A 24,217-nucleotide genomic window follows, 5' to 3' on the forward strand; every position below is an offset into this window, starting at 1 on the left:
GCATCTTCTAATTCTAAGAACGTGTCAAGAGCGTGTTCATCCATCATACCAGTAATAAATCGCTGCACTGATGAATTGGATGTACGCATGTGCTGCTGTAGATGGGCGTAAGCATACGGCGCCTCAAGGGCACCATAGTGCTTATGTACTGGGCTCATTATCATGAATATATGTACATACGGTATCCCAACGTTCAACGAAGCTAATACTTGCACAAATACATTGTTCCGCGGTCTTCCAAAAAGAATGGCTCAGCGTTCTGTATACTAGAGAAGGACCTTTCAGAATGTTCAGAGCACTTGCACAGTACTCAGAGTGAGTACAGAACGTAGGCAAGTTGGTACTGCAACAACAGTTACGGGCGCGTGACAGATGGACAAGACCAACGGGGCCGGGCCGAACGCGAGCCTGCAATGCACTACGTGTATGCACGGCAAAAGCTCTCTCCTCGTCACCACTGCGACTTGGGCCTCCGCGAGGTTAGCCACGCGCTTCTGAATGGGAGATCGCCCCTTGGAGCACGGCGGCGAAGCGCAACCGACAGGAGGGCGCGAGTGAGGAGGAAGAAAAAGACGGGGAGGAGTGCGCGGCCCTGCCAAGGGGGAAGCGGCGCAGCTGACCCGTGCGATTTAAAGAGAAGCGGCGTCCGGAGAAGAGCTCCATTTGCTCTCCCGAGGAGGAGCGGTCCGCCGTAGCAGACAGTACCAGCGGCATACAGCGCGCACGGCGGTCGTTCCAAGTGCACCCATCATCAGCTGGTCGGCCTCGCGCCGCCACCACCACCAGCGCCGTGCGAGGTGTGCTCTCGGCTTTGCTGTGCGGACACCCAGCGGCCAAGCTCCGTACACTCCGAGTGCTGGACTTCGGTCTCCGCGCGATCTTCCGGACTGTGCGACACGGCTTGCGGCTAGTGCGGATCCTTCCACACAGCTGCAGACGGTGCTCGTCCGAATCGACTCGCCTCTGAAGAACAAGGTGAGTGATTCTGTGAACTTCCAACTGCAGCCATCCACCTGACTCGGCGGTAGTTTGCAGCTTTTGTGGCAATAATAGCCAGGGAATGCTGTGTCAAATGTCTCTGTCAACGAAGTACGGCGCTGGGCCGGAAACGCGTACGAAGTGTTCCAGCGGAAACTGCATCTTATGGAAATATTTGTCCACAAGACGCAGTTTCTGTGCGCGGAAACCATGCGATGAAGTGCACATTCAGGACTCGTAGTGAAGAGACTGCCCTTTCCTTCCTTTTTTTTTTCTTCATCTTTGCCTCTCGAGAAAATCACCTTCAACTGCTGCTATTCTACAGCGAACGCGGCTGATGCGGGCGCCGAACCTATTAGTGACCCATCACCTGTCTATTAGTCGAAGGACAGGCTTTGCTCGACATAGAAATCAAGGTAGCGTCTTACGAGATCTTGTTCGCCACTGCATGTCTCTTGGCCAGAGGCGTTCACAACACTGTCAGAGTATTAAGTTATTTGCTCGAGCGCTGTCGAAACCAGAAGCTTCGCTGTATACTTTCTTTTTTTCCGAAAGCGGAGACAGAAACGGCCACAAACTGCAACTAAATGAAAGGTGTCCATTGGCTCGTGTCTCATCATACCACATTGTGAAAAAAAAATGATTCGTACTGTTTCTAACACATTGTCTCCTTCTCACCGTCGTAAACACTTATTACCTTCTTCAGGTGAATTTTCACGTGTTTTCTAAAGGCATGGAAAGGACAAGATTTCTCTTCAAGTGTTTGATAACTTTGAAACTGGAAAAAGCTAAATGTACAGAAACGTACGACTTGCTGTATGATATACACAAAGATATACAGCCATTGACACCATATTAAAATTATCTACCGAGTATTTACGTGCGCATCGTAACCACAGGCAAGCTGTAAACATACGTCGCTATGCAATGTATGACTTCGGGACATTGCTCAGCGACTGTCTATTTCGTGTTCCAGTGTTTCGAAAAGCGAGGCCCTGTTTAGTATATATTGTGGCCTTAAAGCAACAGAGACGTAAAATTTTGTATTGTGTCTTGTTGTCTAACATTGATATTATAATAGCCGATCGTTATTTAATGCGTAGAGTGCACTGATTCCGGATAAGATAGACAAGAAGGCCCGCATTCGCCTCCCCCCCCCCCCCCCCCCCAAAAAAAAAGAAAGCTCTTACGCTAGAATTTTTCGTGAGAGCGAACTCCAGCCAGTCCTGATGCTGGACATATTATTAGTGAAGGTGACCGGCCAATGGCAAAGAGCCCTTACGAACAAAAAGCTTTGGCAATTTACGCTCAGGATTCTTTCTTTTTTTGTATATCCTACAATGTGGTTTGGCTTTTTTTCAAGCCTTCCAACCAAGTGAATTCCATAGTATAGCCTGCAGTCCCGTTCACCCTTGCTGCGAAGATGTTGCCCCGTAGTTAGACTTTTGTGATCTACTGGATCGGCGCTGCGATTTAAAGGAGATCTCGCATTTGTCACCGCGCAGTCACTGCCATCCGTGTGCGAAATCGCCGGTTGATAAAAAGCAAAACTTACCGCGAAATATACGCAAACACCATTTCTGCGAACTCTAAGGATTTGGATTTGCTGAAGCTCTTGACGAAGGCGTCGCTAAAGGGTGCGCACAATATTTCACGGGAAACTAAAATGGACCTCAGCAACTGCGTGCACACAGAGCGCGATACGTACTGCGAGATCACTGTTTTCCTCGTGCCTCGTAACTGACTTGCCAACCGTCGACCACAGCTTCATACACGCTCCTTAATTCATTACAAAGGACAATGACGTAACTTTGATTTGCCTGTCTTCCAGGAATTAGAGCCAAACCGCTCAACAGGCGAAAGCTTGTCAACACCCACAATAAGAAGAAGCAAAAAAAAAAAAAGCCCACCGGGTCCATAAAGCAGCTCTCACGTAAACGTTGCTTATTCGTAGGGTCACCGAGGAATGTTTGTTGCAAACGAAACTGGGCAGTGAAGGTAGACGGCTGATGACAAACACTTTCTGCGCATGGAAAGCATTGTGCTTGCATCCCCTGAAGTGTGCTAGAACTCTTCGTTGTGGTTCTTAGCGATGACTTCCTCTTAAAATTCTTCTTAGGTAAATAAAGAAGGAAAATAAGAACAAGCGATAGGGTTCACCCATTTGTGCGCAGTCGTAGCGCGTATGTACTTGTATCGGCGTTACAGTGTGCTGAACGGAATTATATTTGTGTTCACTTTTATTAGCAAGGCGTGCTTGGTGTCCTCAGTGGAGTTCAGGATGTATTTGTTGCTTATTATCATGGCGGTTGCTTGTTTGCTCAAGAAGTACTGATCACTTCACCTAAGTATGTGGCGCAGCATTGTTGGGCGCGCTGCTGTATAAGAATTCACAAATTTCCTGTCTCTCGATATCCATTTTTCCTTTACCTCCGTGCAGGGTACCAAAGCAGATTTTTTTGTCTGGTTAACCTGCCTGCCTTTCCTCTGTTTCTCTCCTTTCTCCCACGAGTAGGCAAACTGATGAGGCCAAATGAACGAGTGTCTAGTTACGGCCAAATTACGCATCTTAAGCAAGCGCTTTTCTCTTCCTTTTGCTCTTGTTAGGATTGTCGACAAACAAAACTTACCAGATCAGCTTAAATTACTGAATTAATTTTACAGGTCGGTGGCCTGGTAAAGTTTTTTAGGCCACAGGTAGCCAGCCCGCCTAACCGATAATGTCGTCGTCATCACTGTTGCAAACAATTTTACCGTTTTTTCGACTGTGAATTAAACCATCACGAATCATTACGGGCGTACTACCATGTTATTGCCCATTATTAATGTCTTTCGCAAAATCGAGGTTTGCGTCGGATAACCCCGCCGACCTGCGTGACGCTGATACAAACTGGATCGAACAAGATATGGGAGTCTTTATATCTTCTCACTCTTGGAAATCCAGAACGATTACACGCTCAGAGAAGCAAGAAAGTTGAACTAAAGAAGTCAGGATCAAGAAGCAGAAATCCTTCATCAGGTTCTCTTGTACGGTGCTGGCGTTTATCTCAGTAATTGAGCCTTTACAAAGCAGTCATCAGCGCACACCTCACAAAAGGCATCGAGAAAAAAAAAAGTTGGTGCATTATTCTTGCGCGTATTTCATTGTGCCGAACTTGACTGAATATGACTATGCAGTTCGGCTGCTGAGCACGAGGTCGTAGGTTCGATTCCCGGCCACGGCGCCCGCATTCCCATAAGGTCGAAGCGCAGACTCGTCCGCTTTAGATGCACATTGAATAAGCCGGCCAATGCAAGAGCCGCTGTAACGGTGTTTTGTCTCTGTGGTTGCGCTAAACCCCACCGATCCTTATTCCCATTGCTCCACGGTTTAAATCTGTCGTTGCCGTTAGCCTCCCTCGTGTGTGTTCCGACGGGCTTTTTATATTTATATAGGTACCATACCTGAATTGATAAGTGGCGGAGCTATCGCGGCCAGTATCTGCAAGGCTATGTCTGCCTGCAGCTAGCAACACTCCTGCTCCGCTTCTTGCTATACGTGAGGATTAACGCAAATAGAGAGAGAGAGAGAGAGAGAGAGAGAGAGATCATTGAAACAAAGGAAAGGCAGGGAAGTTAACCAGAAGAAAAATCCGATATGCTACCTCACACTGGGAGGAGAGGGACGTAGAAATACAAGAAGGAAACAGAGAGAGAGAGAGAGAGAGAGAGTCAGAAACAGAGCACATGTACACAATCACCGCGGTTCACAGCATAGGGTAACAGATAACACTTTCCAGTCTAGAGTCACCGCTTGTGCAATTTTTGTTGTCTATAAAGAACTGCAACAATTATTTCGTAGACCTCTGCTGTGACAGCTTGTGAGGACGTTATTCTAAAGTGATTTGTTTTGACAATGGTCTGTTGTCGGGACAACCGAGTACCAATTAATGGGGGAAGGAGACTACGGGTCTTGCATTACACCCAAAGAAGAGCTAGCATGCTAAGTTTTCCTACACGTTCTTGTTGCATATATGGCCGCTATTCCTTGCCAGTGCTACACTGACGTCGTCGCTAACTAAGGCGCATTCGCAACTATTTTGATATGTTTCGCCAAAGTGCAGCTCACTCCCCCCTTCCCCAGATCTTCTCTACTGCAGTAGCGCCGGTACCTGCATATACTACAACGGTTTCCTCTTCAGAGGTCGTAAAAGTGAACGCAACAGATTAAGTTGAAAAGCGAAGAGAAAATAACTGACATGCGGAACGCCTGATTCGCGTATATTATAGAATTTCGACGTGTAATCGCTCTGTAGCCGGGTTCTAAGCACGAAACAGTCGCAAATGTACGTTTTGAAGATGGAATGAAGCCGCGCCTACAAATGCAGGTGACCCTGGCAGCACGATAACGCATTCGAGTCGTTTCCTAATTGTTCGCGTTTGTATTTAGGCTGACGGCACAGGTGTCCTTTTTTTCTCGTTTTTTTTTGCCGTCCTTTCCTTCAGTTTCTGGCGAGATGTACTACGTCATGTATCAAAACACAAACGCACATAAAGCTCGATAAAAACGAGGGAATATATTGCTACAACTGTATTACCGATCACTATGCAGAGCTGCGGAATTTGGACCGCCGGCGTTCTTTACCGTGCGCACAAAGCACGCTACACGAGCATTCTCGCATTGCTCCCCCATCGAAATGCGGCCGCCCCGCCCATGAATCAAACCCGTGAGCTCGTGCTCAGCAGAAGAATGTCATATAGCCACTGAGCCACCACAGAGCGTTCGATCCGATTTTTCGGTACATCTATCGCTAAATGTTCTTTTTCCGTTCGACCAATGAGACTGAGTGTGCGAGCATTACAGAAAAAAAAAAAAGCGAGAGGGGTAGAGAGAAAAAGAGAAATGGTGCGGGAGAGTTTTGTAAGGCATGCCGTTTCGTTTTTATTACATTTATTTGTCATTTATACATAAATTCCTACAAGAACTGTTGGGCCGGTAACCAAATGCTATAGTAGAGGCCCCTAGTGAATGTATGTAGATACAGTAGCAGCTACAAGAAATAAGCACACACCTGATGGCTAGTGAAACAACTAGTTTAAAATATTTAATTGCACAAAATGAATATATACATACATATTGTTACACGTGTGAGCCTATTTAGAATATGTATTTACTAGCAGAGAACGTTCGACGGAAGGGAGCCCAGCCAGGCTGTGTCGACTTTTCGTCGTCTTCGGGACCTTCCTCGTTCTCCTCTTCGCCTCACCATGACACGACCTCCGGCGAAAAAAAAAAAAACACTGTCCAGGTGCGTCACAGGGCGGGGTAAAGTTTTAGTCGTGAGACGTGAACGACGTCAGGTGAAGTTATGTCAGATGAGATGGTGGAGTAGACGGGGACTACCTCATAGGTGAGATCGGTCACTTGACGTAGGACGAAATAAGGGCCTTTGTAGCAAGGAAGGAGTTTTTCCGAGAGCCCCACTCGATGGGAAGGCGACCAAAGTAGCACAAGGGAACCTAGTGAAATGTGTACGTCATGGTGCAGCTGATTGTAAACGTGCTGATGATTTTCTTCGGATGCCAACAGACGAGTACGGCTAAGCTACCTCGCGTGGTCAGCATGGACAATGGCGTCGCGGGCATACCCGCTGCTCGGGGCACTAGCAGAGGGAAGTGTAACGCCCAAGGGTAACGCAAGGTCGCGACCGAACAAGAGGTAAAACGGCGAATAACAGGCAATGGGGGCGATATGCGAAAACACCCGTGTACTTAGATTTAGGTGCACGTTAAAGAACACCAGGTGGCCAAAATTATTCCGGAGTCCCTCACTACGGTGTGCCTCATAATGAGATCGTGGTTTTGGCACGTAAATTACCATCAATTTTTAATAAACGGCAGTTTCGTTGCGTGAAGAACAGTAAGCGAACGTTACGCGTAGGGCAGTGCAATGTCTCAATCACTGTGGTCTAGCGAAATTTACTGAGCATGTCAGTGATGGTCCGGTTAAAACGCTCAGTCAGGCCATTGGTCTGAGGATGGTACGAGGTAGAGAGCTTGTGCTTGCTAGAGCAGTATTGTAAGAGGTGAGCAATGATTTGGGAGAGAAAGTTATGCACCACGGTCCGTGAGTAGCTATCGTGGGGCACCGTGCACTAAAATGATGTCGCGGAAGAGGGAATCTGCGGCGACAGTTGCACAACTGGTCGGAAGCGCTCGGGTAATGGCGTCGCGCGTCGCGTAATCTGTAGCCACAGCTATACACCTGTTGCCGGACCTGCACTCTGGAGAAGGGCCTAGAAGATCTAAACTCACTCGAAATAATGGCTCAGTTGGGATGTCGAGGGGTTAAAGATAGCCGTAAGGAAGCCTTGCTGGTTTTTTCCATCGCTGACATTGCTCGCACGCAGCAACGTATCGCTGTACACAGCGAGCAAAGCCGGGCCAGCAGAAGCGAAGGCGGACGTGGTCGTAGGTGGGAGTGACACCAGGCTGTCCTGCAATTGGCGCGTCATGAAGCTCATGGAGAACGTCTGCGCGAAGGTGGCGCAGGACGACACAGAGAAGGAAGGAAGGGCCATCGACGTGAAAATTATGGCGGCACAAAATACCGACTGTAGGATGAACCACCGTATGGAAGGTTCAGTAAGCACAGATTCAACTCGCTCAATGAGGGTCTGCAAGGGGGCCTCACGGCGTTGCTCTTTGGCCATGTCCATACTTTGGGAGACGGAGAGAACGCATGGCGGAAGTGTCCGTATCGTCGACGTCGGGCGGTTCTACGAGGTAACGGGACAAGCAGTCGGCGTCTGCGTGCTGGCGCCAAAATTCGTAGACCGCTGAATAGGAATACTCCTACTGTCGCAAAGCCCATCGGGCAAGCCTTCCTGTGGGGTCTTTTAAGGCCAAAAGAGAGTGTGGTGGTAAGTGGCAATAGAAAAGGACCAGCCCTGGTGGTAGGGACGGAATTTTGCAACCGCCCAGACAACAGCCAGACACTCTCTCTCGTTAATGGAGTAGTTTCCATCCAAAGGTGACAAAAGGCGGCTGGCGTACGCAATAACGCGGTCATGACCACGCTACAGCGGGTTTTTGACGAGTGCTGCTCTATTACTTCGTGAAAATACCATCCTTGTTGTAACGAACTTGTTCAGCTATCATCTGATGATTATGTTTTATAAATTACTAAGCAGCTTTCTTACGAATTCATTGATTCCAGGTACCTCATCAATAATAATAATACCAGGTTTGCACGTAACTCCAATTTTCTACTGCCTATGGTTCATTCTAACTATGGAAAAATGACATCATCATTCGCTGCAATATAACTGTGGAATGGCTTACCCAACACTATTAAATATTCATCCTTTCATGCATATAGTCGTACTCTTAAGCCTTTTTACATGCATGTAAAACTAAGTTTACATCATTCATTAGACTACATTTGTCATTTGTATGTATTGGCAGGTTCTTTATTCACTATAGGCTTGTATACTGACAATTGTGTCGTTTATTTAATTATTCTATGTTGTATTTTTCGCCATTGTGTTTCTTTCTTTTACTTAGCTTGCTCATCTTCATACGTCCCTCCATTGGTATTATTAACCCAGGGTCCCGCTGCAGTCTTTGACTTCGGGACCCTCGTTTGTATATTGTCTCTTACCCATTCAACGTATTTAAATAATAACAAACTGAAACTGAGACTGAAACTGAACTTGCGCCAAGACAGTGCCGATCCCATGGCCACTTGCATCGGTGCTCAACTGTCTAGGGGCTGAAGCGTCGAAGTGGCCGAGGATAGGCGGGGTGGTGAGCAAGGCCGTTAGAAGAGAGGAGGCTGCAGATTGGGAGGGTCCCCATGCAATAGGCGCACCTTTTTTGAGCAGGTCTGTGAGTGGCCGTGCTATGGTGGCAAAATCTTTAACAAAGCGGCGGAAGTAAAAGCAAAGTCCTGCGAATCTGCGGACATCTTTTGGTGAGTGCGGCACAGAAAAGTCTTTGACGGCGCCAATTTTGCCGGGTCAGGTCGGATTCTAGAAGCGACAACGAGATGTCCAAGCACAGTTATCTGACGATGGCCAAAATCGAATTTTTTTTTTAGTTGAGATGAAGACCAGCCTTGCGAAAAATACCAAGAATGGCTGAGAGTCGCTCAAGGTGTGTACCGAACGTAGGTGATAACACTATAACGTCATCCAGGTTGCAAAGACAAGTCGTCCATTTAAACTCCTGAAGTAGAAAGTCGATGATCCACTCAAAGGTGGCCGGAGTGTTACATAAACCAATTGATAAAGTCCGTCCGGTGTTATAAAAGCTGTTTTTTTCACGATCAAGATCATCCAACACAGTTTGATAATACCCGGACAGAAGGTCGGTGGATGAAATGTACTGGGCACCATAGAGACAAACAAGGGCGTTATCTATTCGAGGTAGCGGCTAGATATCCTTGTCTGTAATGTCATTGAGGTCTGAAGACACCCGGAAATTGTTGATATCTTCAACTTTCCCGACTACACCCGGGGTGGGGGTGACAGAAGACCTATGGGCCCCGGGTGCCAGCCGACCTATAGCTACGCCACTGGAGCCCAGCCAGGCTGTGTCTACTTTTCGTCGTCTTCGGGACCGTCCTCGTGCTCCTCTTCGCCTCACCGTAACAACATTATACATATATGCAAACATAGACACATAAACATTTTCTAAATGCGACATTAATACACAAATGTCAAAACAAATACAAATTACTACTATAACAAATTGCGGTTTTCTAGTTTTGTTAGAGGGATCTTGGCGTCAAAATTAGATCTGTATTCTTTTTTCCCCCCTTATGCTTTCAATGATGTAAATGCCACTGCTAAGTACGGAGTACAGTGTTAAGAAGCGCACTCCCTCGATTTTCTTTCTGCCCGGTTTTCGGGGCAGTTTCGACTTCTCAAAAACAGGCTCTCAAAGCGACGTCATGACATCATCATGGCGTTGAGTACGCCTCCTTAAGGAACGTAGCTGTCTCGATGCGCCTTTCCTAGGCATCTGAAAACAAAGCTACGTCTACGTGCATATTGGCGTATCACGTTCGTCGCGACAACTATTTTTGCCTGCCTGGCGTCATTTATGTCGTCTGTCTACAAATGTCACTTTGCTTTTAGCTGCATTAAGCTTAATGCATTGAAGAAAAAAAAAGAAAAAGAAAAACCAGGATAAGTTATAAAATATCCAACTTAATAACTATAAAGAAAGAAACAATAAATAATAATTGTTAAAGTAATTTCGCGCGTTCATAAGTTCAGCGTTGCCATTCATGATGCCGGTATAACGGCGTTCCAAAGAAGACAATGCGAATCAACGTCTTGGTGTGAGCACCACGGGGAAGCCTTCAAGCTCGCCTACTACTTTACGCCTACTTGCACGAGTCTCTTGGCTTAGCTCTACTGTATCCATTGCACTTATAGTTCACGGGAAGCTTGTAAGGGGCGCACGCCGGCCGCTCATAGCAGCGCCAGGCGCGGCCACTCGTTGCCTCGTGCCCCCTATTCGCTCTCACCGAGCGCCGTCTTTATCTCACTCCTCACCGGTCCGCTGACGGGAAACACACACACCCCGAGCTGATCGCATCGCGCTGCATATACTGGCCAAATAAAACTGCATGTCAGTCTGCCAGCACGCTCGCTAAGCAGCTCCATTGACATATCGGCCCATTTCTTACAGCCAGTCAGCAAATTAGTACTCTCAAGGAGTTCTCTTCACGGAAGGGAAGCCTTTTGTTTGGCTGCTCGCAATCGCAAAGGCGCCTGTCTTTACACGCGGCCAGCTTCTTGTTCTGCGAGCGCCCGCATTTCCGAGAGCGCAATCACGGCCTCCATCGTCTCAGCCTCGTGCGCCCCTGCGCAAACACGGCATCCCGAGGCAGCGCTCGACGGCCGCCGTCGGTACGTGACGGACAGGCGCCGACGCCCCCGGGATAGCCGCCGCCTCCGAGTGGTAGTGCAGTAGCAGCTCAGATGCCGAGCGGTGCACTCCGGTCGGCCCAGGCAGCGCCATTACGTGGACTCGCTCACCGACAGTGCCACGCTCGGCTGCGGGAGTGCTCGGGCGCGCGCGCGTAAATACACGCGCGGTTGACACGCTGCGCGACAGAGATTGCACTGGAGAACCCGTATATATCGACGGGCGCGTTCGGTGGATGGCAAGCGACCCCCCTCTATCCCCCCCCCCCCCCTCCACGCATCTCTCTCACCGTGGGGAGGCCGAGGACGCGCGCGCGCGCTGACCTTGACCACATGCCGCCGCTCTGCGCGCGCTTGTGTACCGACCTCTGCGGTGTGATTTATCTGACCGACTCTTGAGACGACGGGATCCTAAACGCCGCTGCTGGAGCTCGATTTTTATCGTTATTTTCCCTCTATTTGTACACCCACTCCTCTCTCTTTTCTCTTTTTTTCTCTCCCCCCCCCCCCCCCCCCCCTCCGCCACACTGCCCCAGACCCCGTTTCTCTAATTCCGCCAGCCGGAAGAAGCTCGCCGGAGGCGCGCTCAGGTTGATTACTGGGTGTCACTTCATCTCTGGTCAACCGTTTTACGATCAGCGAGCATTTTCGTTGCGGGTGATTGCGTCTTTTCCCAGCGCTCTCTGGATGCGGCGGCGTGCAGAGAACAGGGCCGCCGCCGCCACCCCGTCCGCCGGCCTATCAGTGACTACGCCACGTTCCACTACACTGCAGTGCGGAGGCAGTAAAGTTGCGCTGGTCGGTTTATTGCTCCAACTAGGGGCGCCTGTCGGTGTCGCTAGTATCACCGATAAAGGTATAGCGAGCTTTGCTACACCGTCAGCGTGGGAGCAACTATAGCCCTATATAAACGGATGTCCGGCACCGATACTTCACTGTCTTGTGCTTATATATACTTTATTACCGTGCTGTGCGCAACGTATAGTGCCATGCTGCGCACATAGTTAATTCCGCGTTCGAGTGCTGCAAGGCGCTTGCTCGCCATGTCGACCAGATATAACCGCGCTATTTAGTAACATGTATAGTGGCAGCACAAGTGCGTCGCTAAATTCTGATATCCGTTGCTAGCACTGCTAAACCGGACTTACGGTAAATATTTGCATTTCTATTTTAAAGCGAATCTTTATTAGCGAACCATCCTAGCCTTTGCAGACAGTGGCTGCTTCTGCTGTGTCGCCGAATTTCTCACACACGAAAAATAAAAAAAAGTTGACAGTCACTTTAACAAACGCTAAAGAGAATGAAGGCAAAGCCTTCGCGCTCACGAGACATTTATTAAATACTTGACATTCTCGTTCGAATGCGTTGTTACTTCCTGTTACTTTTCTCCCACCAAAGGTCGTGGGATCGAGTGTGCTAATTAACTATATCTTAATTAACTGTGCCTTAATTACCGTCGTCCTAATTAACACCGAAGGTCGAGGGTTCGACTCCCACCAGAGATCATGCGTTCGAGTGCCCCAATTAACTTTGCCTTAATTGGAACGAAAGGTCATGGGTTCTGCTCCCATCAAAGGTCGTGGGTATGGGTACCTTAATTAACTCTGTTTAAATTAACGGTGCTTCAATTAACCTCACCTTAATTAACACCAAAGGTCGTGGGTTCGACTCCCACCAATGGTCATGTGTTCGACCATCAATGGTAGAACACATTCGATCACTGGGACTAGCACGGTAATTGTCTTTGAGCATGTCCATAACATGCACGTCTTCGATCGCTTCTACATTGCCAAGACATTCCCCTCGGAGCAGCAACATAGGGTGTAGAAACGGGTTACAAACGAAACTGGTGCTGTAGCCCTGTGTGATGCCCACTGTGGCAAAAAGGCAGCAGCAGTGCGCGATGTTGCCTCCTTCCTGCTTCATCGATTCATCCTGCGTCATGGACCACCTGAGGAACTGCTCAGGGATCGCGGACGTGTCTTCCTATCCAAAGTAGTTAAAGCCATTCTTAAAAAGTGCCACGTTGCTCATCGCACAACTACGGTGCACCATCCTCAAACCAATGGCCTAACAGAACGCTTCAGCCGTACGCTCGGCAAAAATGTTTGCAATGTACTACGTCGCCTCCGACCACACAAACTGGGACGTCATTCTGCCCTTCGTAACCTACGCGTACGACACCGCTACTCAGAGCACCAGCGGCTTTTCACTCTTTTTCTTACTGTACGGTAGACAGCCGTCGCACACCATCGACACAATTCTACCATACCGGCCGGATGCATCTGAATGTGCGCCCACTTCTGTCACAGCAGGACATACTGAAGAGTGCCGCGATCTCGCGCGGGCCTTTACCTACAATGACCAAGAGCGCCAGAGGAGCACTCGCGGTGACACCACCTGCACACCCACCTTCCTTGCTGGAGCGCTTGTGTGGCTTTCCGTTCCTTCCGCTGCAACTGGGCTCTCTTCAAAACTGCTACCCAAGTATGAAGGGCCATACCGTATCGCCGAGCACGCGTCCCCCTTCAAATACGTGACCGAACCCCCTGAACCGTGTTCGGTCATGCGTCGTCGTGGACGAGACATTGTCAACGTCGAGCGCTTCAAGCCGTACTATGATCCACTCATAGTGAGGAGCTGTTAGGTCGCCGGACGGCTCCCTTTTTCGTTCTCGAGGGTAATTGTAGCGAAGAAGAGGAACACTACAGTGGGTCATCCTCTCCAGCGCTTTCTGGTGGGTCAAGCTCTCCAGCGCTGTCCTCGGGGAACGCCGCTCGTGCTGAGAGTCCGTGCACTGCGCTGACGGTCGGCCCAACCGCTGGTGCCTAATAAACATCTTTGCAACCTCGACCTTGTGCCGTCCTCCCGGGCGAGATCTCCTTTGGCACGAATCTTCTTGCCACTTGAATAGCCACGCTTAAGATAATGACTCTTAGCCGCAGGCATCGCTTTGAAGTTGCATTGTCCCTGCAGCTGCCTTGGCCAATTTAACACAACATCTTGTGTTAGCACGCTGTTCAAAATGAATACGTGTATTTCACTCAAGTGATATCGCTGATAAGTAGTGCATTATAGGTTTCTTCTGCCGCGCCCGACCACCTATCAAAATAATTTTACCTAAAGTAACAACACAAGCTACTCGTATTGGTGTCACTTGCTCGGATGTACCAATAAATAAAATCCGGACGAACTGATGTCAGGTAACATAAAAAACACAACTCCTAAATGCCTCAAAGCGCTAGTGCATCGACATATACGTTTTGCTCAGAAAATTAGCATTTCACCTCATTAGCATTCCAGCGTGTGAGCAGTTTAATTTGCATACACAGACCTCTGCATTAATCAGTTTATAATAGACTGTATGACACAGTCTACACTCTATATACAGTCTGTGGTAGACTAATGTCTCATTAATAGATATCTGCCCGAGGCGTTTTATGAGCTACCTTTTCCCCAAAAAGTAAATGAAGCGTTGAAGTCATACTGTTCAAACGCAAATGACGTGTGTTCCCTTACAGTGGGTAACCCTGTATATCAATAGTATATCAATGTTCGCAAAAATTGTATGCTTTCGGCGGGTCACACGTCCGTTTACGAGGCCTTGCCGTAAACCGTAAATCATAACAAAAAGAAAAAAAAGGAAAAAAAGAAGGCGGAGAGACTAGACCTAAATACCCCAAAAACGGAATTTTTAGGCTAATTGTACTCGGAAAATGCGAAGAATGGGAGCGTCGCCACGGCGTTGGCTCTATTAGCGACGGAGTTCAGTTCCGAAGAAACAATCACGGCATTTAATGTCCGCTAAGCTGCCAGCGGCCGTAGGTATAACAACAACCCAAAAGCCAGCCAACCCTTGCACCAACCTCACCTCCTTTAGATTCTTTGTTCTACTTCCCGCATAGCACTGAGGCGGTTTCCCGGCAGCGGCGCGCACGCGTACAAAACGCAGTGCGTGCCGGAAAGAAGATACAGAGCCTCTCGTTGGGCACTATTTCTCGAATAAAACGCTCCCTTGTTAAAACAACAACGCTGGCGCAGCGCGGGCGCAATTACACCCGCTGCCAGCCGCTTCCGAATGAGCGCACGCGCCGGCTGAGTTTGTGTTTACGCGGCGCAGCCGCGAGACATCCGAGAGCGCGGACGCACTTTTACGCGGCCCGCCGGCCGACCGGTCGTAGAGCATTGTGCCATTAAAAGGGGGCCGCCGCCATTACCGCTTCCTCGCGTCACGGCCGCGTAATTTATGGCGAGCGATGCTTGCTTGCCTAAGAGGAGGAGGCACCGTTTCGCCGCCACTGCCCCAAGTGCGGGAAAGGGGTGGAGGAGACGCCGCGTGCGGGATTGCCCGGCTCACTAAGGCAGCGTGTTCGGCCCAGCGCTGTCCTTGACTGAGTTCCGCGGGCTCTCTCGTGCGTGGCCCGCATGTGCGCGCCCCGCAGAAAGCACGAGCGCAATTAGCCCGTGTGATATGCCCTCCTAAGCCGGAGCTGTGTACGAGTCTCCTCGGTCGTGTGTGCATAGTGTGCATCGCGTTCGATGCGCTTCCGTACGCGGTATGCGATCTCGTGCTGGACGCTGCACGGAGTTGCACGTCCGTTGCCCGCAAGGACACCAGGACCGGGCTCAGGTCGGCGGTGCCTGAGAACGCGGCTCGCCAGTCGTAAAGTTTTAATGAGGCCCATTGCTACAGCTGAGTCCCTTCCGGGTTGCATAGAAGAGGGTATATCGGCGATTGAAGGATCAGTGTCGAAAGTAAAGACCGTTGCGGGCGTTCAGGAAGTGAGCCAGTGGGCACGGAACGAAGCCCGCGAGAACGCGAGCGCGAGAGAAGTGCCGAGATCAGTGCCGGACGCTCAAGAAATATAGAGGCCGCTTGTCATCACGCGGACACGAGGTCGACGGACAATAATGCCAATGGCATGAACGACTTCATGGGTAATTCAATCTCGGTGTTCGGATGCGAATAAGTCAATTTCGGATGTGAAGAAGTCATGTCCAGCAGTGGGTCATAGGCGCTCTCCGCTTGCTCTGGACGCCCTGTATGACGGTACAAGACCACGACGCAAGTGATCTTATTGGCTTGTTCGCTGCAACTCTTGTAACCATTGCAAATATATTGTGGACATGGTCAGGAGCTCGTAATATCCAGCTCTCTTTTCCGCAGTATCATCGGCCTATATAAAGACGTTCAAGTATTGCTCACGTCAGCGCAAGGGTAAAATTAAAAGAAAAAAAAGTATGGAAAGAAAAAGATAATAGATAGTATGGCCGCATGTAGGCACGGCTACACGCGTTAAAATTTAACTCTTCTCCCCTCAGGTGCCTCTGCGGTGCGCGAAGCCCGTCTTACAGTCGTTGTTACTTCAGCGTTTTGCCGGTTTGTCAGGTGCGTCATTATGCGAGTGGTGTAACTGAGCGCGTAGGGTACTTGAGCTGCGCGGTTCAGTAACGGTCCCCTGCTTTCCACGAAGCGAGAAGGAAAGAGAATGCCTCCTTGCGCTGAATGTCCCCCGTATACTCGCGCTGACGCGCCTTGACAAGTGCCGTACTTGACGGGCCTGAGAGACAGTGGTGCGGAATCGTCGAGCCGGATCTGCGGCTCGGCTGCACATGACGCCCCAAGTGCACAAACGAATAACGCTCGGCGACGAGCGTGGCGCGTGGGCGGCCGCTGGGGGGCGGGGGAATGCCGGCGGGCCGCGCGCGGGCCTCGCCAGTGGCTCTGCGCGCATGTTTCCGGCCGTGCGTTCTGGAGCGAGGACGTTACCCAACGCGACCTGTTCGTCTCGCCAGGGGGGTTCCGAAAACAGCGCTTCATTCAAGTGCGCTCGCCCCAACAGAAGCCTCTGCGCGGTCCTTGCGTACGTGGGCGCGTCGTGTGCGCCACCGTCGGAATATGTTCGGCGGCGCGTTCTAGCCCAAATAGCCGGCCCCTGCCTTGCTGTCCCGGAGTAGTAGTACCTCTGCGTGCGGTTGCGCTCCGGCCGTGCGTTTAATGTAGTCGCCACTATGCGTCTCCTTGTTCCTTTCTCCTCCCCCTCTTCCAAGCTGCCCTGTTTTCTCTTCCCTCTCGCTGTCTTCCTTATTTTTGATACATTCGGTTGCACACCTCCGCCCCTGTCATCATTGTGTTGTCTTCTTGCATTGCAGCTGAATGCAACGCCACAAATCCTGGCCTTGAGCATAAAAAAGGCAGGTAAAGTTGAGATTGGGCTGTGTTATCTTTCGGGCGAGAGCGAGAGACAGAAATATGGGCTCCGGCAAACCAGAGCAGGGCTGCCTGTGTCTAATTGTCACTGAGGGCGTGCCTGCGCGTAGACTACGTGCATATATCTACATACGTGCGAACGCTAGACGTTTCGACACCGTTCGCATGATGGCCACTACTTCGCTGAATGAATACAGAATACGATCCTGCAGGCTTCGCGATGAAGAAGATGCGGCAGTTCTCACGCTCGTAAATTGTTTTTATCTTTGTTTATTCTATGCAAATACAGGTGCCTTAGGAAAATGTCCAATGCAATAATACCGCAATCACATAATCGCTGTTGTTGTGCAATGGCTTAGGCTTCAGCAAACTTTAGAAAATTAGAACAACAACTTCTCCTTCCCTAAAGGGATTCAAGTTTAAACAAAATACGTGCACATGAAAACAAACAAACAAAGCGAGAAGAAATAAAAAATAATTTTGGTGAGAAAGAGTAACGGGAAGGGGGCAGCTGGAACTAACAAATCAGGGAGCAAAATATAGCTACAACCGTTATATACATAGAAAGATAGCTCCTGCTGTAAAGGTGAGGTTATTGGAACAGACCCGTGTTAAATCAAGGTGCAAATGAATAGCAAATAATTTACAGGTATTAGTAATTTCCGTGATACTGTTGTTTAACGTGCATATGATGCGGATAATGTTCGGTACGGTAAAAGTACGCTGCGTAAAGGCGAATTGTCTTTTAAAGAGGTTAGTTCCATTAGTCAGGAGGCACACCACATGTTCACTGCATTCCGGCTATACTGAACGGCTAGCTGTTCACTGTTGGAAACAAATATTACCATATAACATAAACATCTGCAAAATGTCGTACTCGGTAGAGAAATATGTTCTTTGTGCTTCGGGCCCCACTCAAAGTAAATATTTTTTTTTTCGTTTTGTGCTAAGCAACAGATCATATATTACTGAACCGCACGATATTCGTGCGTCGCCTTCGAGGTATGAAGAAAAAGGATTGTATAGAAAGGACAGGAGGGGGAGGAGATGTCGGAAGGCAGAGGACAATGCGCATTGCAGCTTCCATATATGCCTACAAAAGCGATATTTAAGTAGCCTTTTAAAGACCATGCAAGATGAATAATTTAGCTTAGTAATCACCGCAGGAGACATTTAAACCAGACGGTAAATACCAGATCAGAGCAGAATATAGGACAGCAGCGATCTCTGGGTTCTGCTGTACAGAGTATTTCCGCGACGTCTGGTCAGCATTTATTGGAGGAGGAGTTCGAGATGTAATGATAATTCCTGTTGTCCAAAGTTCATAGTAGGGGCGGGCATCAGGAATTTATCGACAATCGCGAGTGCAAGCTCTTTAATTAATTAAATATCACCAATTAAATTTCCAATTAATTATTTTAGCGTAGATATAGCTAATTCGACAGTTAATCCTGTCAGAGCAGGCATCCTGAGATCAGACACAAAAATTAATTCTGGGGTTTTATGTGACAAAATCAATACTTTATTATGAGCCAAGTCGTAGTGGATCAATTTTGCCACCTGGCACCTAAATCCTGAGACTGGAAACACACATCCGGGTTGTTGAGATGAACGACGATATACACTGCCGGTGTTGAGCGTAGTTTTGTCTCGCATTGCTTAGTGAAGGTGTTGTGAGAAACTGGTACGTGGAACAACAGTGCATTTCGCCGCACGGGGACGAATACGTCAAAGCTGGTGCCAGGCTCGGGGTTCGCTACAAGGTGGTCATGCATTTGGGCCCTGACCGGCTCCATTTTCGCAGTTGTAACACGGGCACTGAAATCAGTAGGGAAATTTAGATGGTTGAAGAGCATATTCGTGATTATTGCACAATTACCGATGTCCGTCAATGCTGTGAGTTTTGACGAAAAAAAAGTGTATCGTTCACTCGGAGGACAGCAGTCGCTGAAACAACTGACAGTCTTGCAACGCTAAGCCCAGTGATGCCTCCAACGCAGAGCCATGCTTTCCTATATGTGTACCACGTTTTCGCGGAGGAATTATTTGTCAAACGAAGCATTTCTAAACTTATAACGGCTTTGTCAGCTTTTTTGCCATTAGGTGGTTAATGGGCTTTATAAACCCACTGCAAGCCACTCGAACGGCAGATTTGGCACCCACCTGAAACGCTGGCATCCACCTCATTATTTCTCTATATAGAAAAAGAAAAGAAGTTGCATGATTGCACTTATTCAGAACAAGCCTAAACAATCTGGGCCCGTGATACGAAAAATATTTTACGCTAGTATTGTTCGTAAGAGGAAATTTTAACCAGTCCTGATGCTGAACTTACCGTTAGCGGAGGCGGTCGGCCAATGGCAAAGCTCACTTATGAATGACAAGGTTCGTGAATTTGACCCCTGGTGTTGCTCGCTTAGTCGTCTGGGCGAGAAGCATTTTCACTTGCCGAATGGCCAGTAGTTTCCTCGAAGGTTATATAACAGTGTCAACGCGACATGGCTAAGGCAGCCGTCGTCTCATAAAGAGGCCTTAAAATGAAAGCTGAGAGCCTTGTCTACAAACTGGCCTGATTCATTAATGGTTGACAACGCTGTGCATCATAAAACGCGCTCCTCTTTTTCCGGAGGAAGTTGACAACCTGCATTCCGCTCTTTTGCTTATGTTTTTAAGTTTTATAATGAATGAATGATTGAAGGAATTATCAATTAAATAATATATAATAATGACACAATGCTTACTGATATGCTCGGAAACAACTAACTTATCTTAGTACCGGCATACTTAGCACAAAGGATCGAAACATATGAACCGTTTATGGGACTTCACTATAGAAATATAAAAAAATATATTACGCGAGCGCCGTTACATAAAGCAGGCATAGATATGCACAAACTATCTTTTTCTTTTTAAAGGTTATTTCCTTTTATCCAAAAGCATAAAAATATTAATATAAAAATTTGAACAAGATTCTATCTATGTTTTTTTTTTGTAAAACGCACGGAAATCTTGTTGAGACAGAGTAGCAACTGAAAGCACCGATACTGTAACGATGTATAGTCGATATTTGGATTGCGCCTAATTAGCACGAGAAACGGTATGCGTGATTGACGATGTCGGCGAGCTCGTCGCCTGAGACAAACCGCGAGTTCGCAAGCGAATAAGAGGCAGGGCCTCTTAAACGCGCACGGATTCAGCTCGCACTGACGGACAGGGGCCAGTAGCTGCTGGGAACATATGGGTCCCGTAACTAGGGGACCACCCCGTCCGGTGCCTGCGTGCACCACCGATTTACTTCGGGCCCAGTAAATGTTGATTCATCATCATTATCGTCATCATCATAAACGCGCAGGTGAGCGAACGCGTCGCACGAGTTGGCAGGCGAAAGCTGCAGTGATGATAAAGGCGCGCAAAAGCGGCCGCCGAAAGCGAATTGGCGAAGCTGGCCGCATTCAAGTAAACGTCTGGCCACCGACGCTATACACTTTGTTGGATGAAACGAGCGATAGCAAACATGTCCTCCTAGCAGTTTATTTCTTACTTCGTTTTTTGCTTAATCAGGCATATATTAGCGCAACTAATTGGCGGGAAAACGGGTCCGTGCACGGCCGATGCAGGTCGGGCCCGCCTCTATATGCACGGCGCGGGTGGACGTGCGCCGCTGCGCACAATCTCGCTGTGCCATTCTCTGCCTAATCACTCGCGCCGCATGTCGCTTTGCCTCGCTAAAGAAGTTTGCACGAAGGAGCAGGAGATTTCCCGAAGGGCTGACTGTATAGTGTGCACCTTTTAGAACGTCGGTAGGCCTTCTAAGCACTGGAAATGGCCGAGCGTGTATAGTGAGCCTGCCACTCTTTACTGCACTGCCGTTTCTTTAGATAAAAAGCTCTGGAAAACGAAATGCGTTGAGAAAGTATAGACCCTTTCGGTGGAGCAGTTTCGTCTAGAGGAACCAGATGGCGCTCTTGGAGGCGCGCCGCGCGTTGCCTCGGCGAACTAAAGCGCACGAATACGACACCGTTACCGCTTCTGGCCTGCAACTGTGGCGATCGGCTGTTGGAAAGGCGTGTTCGCCAAAGCATCGTGGTCTATCCATGCTGCAAGATGTGGAACGGCAGACAGAGGACGTGTGCAGTGTTTGGCTGCAAAGATTGAGGTATTCGGGAATGGAAGGAATCTGTGCGGCCAAATTCACAGACCGCTGCTACATAAGGACTGACTGATTTGCCGGCCCTTCGCGATGCACGACCTTCCTCGTGGATTAAAAAAAAATCCCTCATTGCCAGAGTTGTTCCGCTAGCCTCCACATAAAGAATTTCGGACCACAGATCGTCGGCAAGAGTGAGTGTCGCTTGCTAAATTGAGACGTAGCGAGTAGCGCCGCTTCCTGGCGTATCGCTCGTTATCTACACACGTTCAGCCCCACTCGCACGCAGACTTACCGTATCTACTCAATTTTAACGCGAGTTTTTTTTCATGATTTTTGCAGCTTGCACTCTACCTTCGCGTTACATTTGACAAGGACAAAATTTACGACTTTAAAACAAATATTCTAAATTTCAGCTCTTTTCGCGCCGCATGTAATACTTAGCAGAAACGGTCACTGGAGTGCATTGTATGCACAGCGCTTGTCAGCTCAAAATGGCCAGACATGGTGAGGAGGCCTTTAAAGGCTCACTTGCAATTTTCAAACAAATAGCATGTACATCTTTCGGCTGGCAAAAGCTGGAATATGCGGGTTTTATACATCCGCGTACTAAGGCTAATATCGATGCCCCTGAAAAAATTCAGAGGAGCGCAGTCCGTTTTAATATTTCTGAGTATATACGACTGCAATGTATATGTTTAGCAGCTTATGAAACATAACTAAATCAAAGCTTTCAAAACAAGAAGTAAATTAAATCGACTTATATTTTTATATTTCTTGTTAGGCCAGAAGTCGCACTTTGCGCTATTAGATACGTTTAAGCACTATTAACATCAAAATCCCGCCACTCACATTCACTTTAGTTGACCCCATATTTTTCTATGGCAAATCTGCTCAAGCAATCCTTTTACACCGTACAAATGCTGATCGGGACAGAATGCCTGAACATTGCCTTGGATCTGTAAAAGAAATCATTTCGTGTATTAGCTTAATATTGTTTCCCTAACTGCTTTGTTTTATAAGGTACACCATTATTTTTCAAGTTCTGTACTTTATATTTGGTGCTTTTGTATTTTTGCCATTCCAAAAGGCCTAATCTGCTACCATGTTCTGAATTATTGTCCCTCTTGCTTGGGCCTTCCGGATTTCAGTATGCAATAAATAAAATGTCGCCATGGGAGACCTGAGCCCGGGTCGCGTTAAACATTGCCGGACGTGCAATAAAGTTGCAGCCATCCATCCATCCATGTTGATCCGTGAATACCGTATGCATACTGACGCTGCGGAACGGAAAACATCACCTGATGAAACAAGGATTTTGAGTAGAAGCTTAGGTCCACTCAGCAAGAGAGGCCATACGTTTAGCTTCCATCTATATTTTTGAAATTTATTTGAAAGCATCGGACCGACGTGACGGAAATATGAAATCAGCATTCATCTACGGCTTTTTACTTTGTTGATATTCCTGCCTGTTGCACAAACTACGTGGCTCGACTGCCAGTGCAGCTTCTCCACACTTTGAAGAACCATCGCAAGCTCTGCACTTGATGCACTACCTTGGGGATTGCACATTAAGCCAGGAAATGCACTTGGACCAGGACTAGTGCCAACTGTGCGTCCCCCGCTATACGAAGGCACATTTAATTTTTCTGCGATACACTAGCCTCAATACCAGGCTTCTGGATGCTGCGCACTTTTTGTGCGTTGTGCGCTTGACTTGTGCGTATCATTCCATTTATCGCAGCAATCACCTGGGGTAGCATGCTGTAGGCGTTCCGCCAGGGAACCCTCTCCAGTATTCGTTAAAGAGCCTTTCTCTCAGCGCAAACCGACTTTCAAGTCTCCACATAACTGTTGCTCGATTACTCGGGCGCACACGAACAAGTATTTTTTTCTTTTGTGCAGGCAAACACCGAAACGAACAGCATTTATTTATTTTCTTGCTCGGCAACCTGAGAAATGTTCCAGTGCCGAGACGAGGTCATGGCTGCTAATCTTTCCCAAAGAACACAGACAAGAATAAGGCCACTGCGTATGTTATTGGTGCACTGTAAGCGATTTCGCCCAGTCCGTATCCGACATACTCTGAGAGGGACACTTGGGACATAGCGTAAACTCGCGTTTCTCTACCTTCCGTCTCTCTCCGCCGCACCTTTAATCCTGGCCAAGCCTAGCCACCTCTCTCCACTTCGCCTTATATTGGACGCGAGAAATATGCCGCGCCGAAACGACACGCGTGCATGAGCACGCACGTCTCTGGGCAGCGCCGGCCGTCGCCGTGCTTTGTACACGCTTTGCTTTGTGCTACTGCCTGCGTGGAGCGCTGGCGACCCCGAGACCGGAAGATCGACCTGGCCCTTGTTAGAAGGCGGCCGTGCCACCGCTGGACGCCTGCGTTGGGACGAGGAAAGGGAGGAGGGGGGGCGAGAGCATGCTGCTCCTCTCTTATTGTTCCCGGCACGGGGGAGCCCCGAAAAACAAACGAACAAGAGAAACAAAAGAGCCGACTCATCCTAGGAGGCGCTCTCGCGCGCGCATGTGTGCGCACGGCAGCCGTTTCCAATCACGCGCGCGCCCTTGCACATACCACACGCACGCACGCACTCGCTCACTTTGCTCCGAGTGCGGCTTTGGCAAAGCGAGGCGCTCCTCTGGGAAAACGCTTTGCATCGGGAATTAGCGAAAGGCCCATCTATCAAGGTAACGGACGCGCGTTCGACTTGCGGAAACGTCCGTTGTCTCCCCGAACGGGCGTCTCTGTCGTCCGCATGAGACGCGAGGCAAATGCGGCATGGCATGCAAGAACAGAAAGAAAGAAAGAAAGAAAGAAAGAAAGAAAGAAAGAAAGAAAGAAAGAAAGAAAGAAAGAAAGAAAGAAACGGCGCCTCTTGTCGCTACGGCTGGCGCCATAGAGCGTGTGCGTGTATATGCGTTGCGTTTGGGTTGGAGGGACGCCGATCG

At 48.6% G+C, this 24,217-nt stretch overlaps 1 protein-coding gene across 6 annotated transcripts in view; it reads left to right on the plus strand.

Annotated features, from left to right (window-relative positions):
- The window catches only part of tyn (trynity), a 134,255-nt gene that overhangs the window by 25,040 nt on the left and 84,998 nt on the right, over positions 1–24,217 (plus strand). The window contains exon 1 of one of the 6 annotated variants that reach the window (XM_070532715.1): positions 588–975. The exons of the other annotated variants lie outside the window; for them this stretch is intronic. The gene's annotated coding sequence lies outside the window, so the exon portion shown is untranslated. Of the gene's footprint in view, positions 1–587; positions 976–24,217 lie in introns of those variants that run through there. 6 annotated transcript variants of the gene reach the window in all.

This window comes from Dermacentor albipictus, chromosome 1 (assembly GCF_038994185.2).
Source record: "Dermacentor albipictus isolate Rhodes 1998 colony chromosome 1, USDA_Dalb.pri_finalv2, whole genome shotgun sequence".
Taxonomy (NCBI): Eukaryota; Metazoa; Arthropoda; class Arachnida; order Ixodida; family Ixodidae; genus Dermacentor; species Dermacentor albipictus.